Consider the following 2,500-nt stretch of genomic DNA (forward strand, 5'->3'; position numbering starts at 1 on the left):
TGCAGCAATTACCAAGTATACCAGGCAAGATTATCTCCCACATCCTTCTGAAACGTATCAGAGATTACCTACTGAGGACCAGAAAAGCCGGAGCAATTTGGATTTACTCATGGTAAGTCGACAATAAACTGTATCCTGGTGTTTCAAGTCATTGTAGAGCGGCGTCACGAGTTCGGTCAATGGGCTGCTTGCAGTGTACATCGACCTCAGGGCGTTCGATACAGTGCATCGTGAATCACTCTGGGAGTTCTGAGAGGAATCCTATCAAGGATTATTGGAATAATAGCAAGCCTGTATAGTGGTACTGAAAATGTTGTAAAGTGTGGTATGGTCCTGTCGAGCTTTTTCCCTGTTAACTCAGGAGTGAGGAAGGCCGTGTTCTCCTACCAACACTTGCATGGATTGGATACAAGGCAGAAATTACTGCCCAGTCATTGTGGAGCAACACTGGGCAATGATAAGATTACCGACCTTGACTTTGCTGATGACGCTATTCTATCTGAGTCTCTGGAAACCCTCTTGACGATTCTTGATGCATTAGCAATGAAACAAAGCCCTTGGACCTAGAGATCTCCTGAACCAAGACCAAGATCCCGGACTAGGGGGGGGGGGGGGGTTGGTTTGCGAAGTTCTAGCTTCGCCCGGGCCTTCTAGATATGGCCCGGCCTGTGTCAGCTTTTTTACGGCTGTCTCATTGAGTTGTCTGACACTCGGTGCTTACCGTGGCGGCAGGATTGCCAGCAAGCGCTCCTGCCGCCATGGTGTAAGCATTTCGCATAGCCTCTTTACCAGCACGGCGGCTGTTGTGGGCGGTCCATGTCTCAGGAATTGTGTATGGTTACAATTTTCTAGGTAGTGGACTAGTGTGGCGTTCGGCTCGCCGCAGTGCTTGCAGCACCATTCATCGCGTTCGATTGTTGGGATAATCTGCCATGCACAGTGGTAACCTAGGCGCATTCTGTGAAGAATGACTTCGGTACCTCTGTTGCTTACTTCAGAGAGTGCCAGTGGTTCAGAGCCTGTGGCGTCTGAGTACCAGCTGGCCGAGGGGGAGGTTCTCGTTTCCTCTCTGTGGAGCTGCCGTAGGAAGGTACGACCGACCAAGGCACACTTCTCCATAAGTAATTTTCGGCTCGGTTTTATCGTCATGGGATTTGGGGGCATACCCCTGCCAGCGGCGGCTAGTCTGTCAGCAAGCTCGTTCCCTCTGATGCCGATGTGGCTTGGGACCCAATTGATGATAATTCTTCTACCCTGAGCAAGAATTCTCTGTGCCATTGTGAGAATCGTGGTCAGTAGGTAGATGTTGTCTGTGGGTGAGCTGTGCTGAAGACAGTCAATGGCTGCCCAGGAGTCTGTGTGTATGACCACGTGTCCTTCCCTTAGGGACGCGTGGCCTAGGGCTCCCATGATTGCAACTGCCTCTGCCTGTAGCGAGGAGGCGTTGTCTGTTACCCTCATGGATCGCGTGGCATCCCTAGCTGCAAAGCCGGCGCCTGCAGTGTGGCTCAAGGGATCGACCGATCCATCCGTGTAGTATGTTCTACTACCCGGAGGAGTGATGGCTGCAATGACCCTGTGGGCTTCTGCCTTTAGGCTAGGCATGGGGTATAGGCTCTTTTTCATTGACAGGTTCATTATGTTGAACTCTATCAGGCTCAGTGCCCACGGCGGGGCTTCGGCAAAGTCGGGGTGGGGGGAGTCCATGCCCTTAGCAAGAAGCTGTTCTTTGAGCTGATGGCGTATCAACACCCTGGCTGTATGAGAGGACTAGGGGCTAGCGAGGAGAATCTGTTCAGTTGGTATATTCTTGCAGCGGGGATATTGAAGTCACACTTCATGACTTTGGGTTATCAGACCAGGAAAGTCCATGGACGGACTGACCTATCAGCAAAGACCATGAATTCTCTCGACAAGAGTTATTTGGAGACGCCGGTACCTGTACAGAAGGACCAAGTTACTTGCCTTGAAGGCCCTGATACTGCTAGTTTTACCCTCTAGTAGTGAAACCTGGACGCCTTGCTGCGCCTTGGAGGCTCGTTTTGGTGCCTTTTGTAACTGGTCCTTGTGCCGGATCATGGGACATAGATAGCAGTCCAATGGTTACACCGTGAGATAACCCCTGGTGGACGACCTTGGAAGCCGTGGCTTGGACATAACGACCAGACTTGTAAAAATCAAGAAATGGTCCTAAGCCCTGCCTGGCGACTTGCTATGAGAGACCCTCATAGGCGGAAACAAAAGAGTGGATGGGGATATGCACACCCGTTGGCATTACTTCCCCGTTCAGAATAAGGTGTTTATCTATCTATCTATATATGTGCGCGCGCGCGCGTGTTTGTGTATGTATGTATATAGATATGTTTATATGTACATATATGTGTGTGTGTGTGTGTTTGTGTATTATTATTATCATCATCATCATCATCACCATTGTTAGTATCGTCATTATTATGATAATGATGAGCATTATTATTATCTTCTTATTTTTATTATTATT

The sequence above is a fragment of the Penaeus chinensis genome, chromosome 8 (genome assembly GCF_019202785.1).
Source record: "Penaeus chinensis breed Huanghai No. 1 chromosome 8, ASM1920278v2, whole genome shotgun sequence".
NCBI classification, from domain to species: domain Eukaryota; kingdom Metazoa; phylum Arthropoda; class Malacostraca; order Decapoda; family Penaeidae; genus Penaeus; species Penaeus chinensis.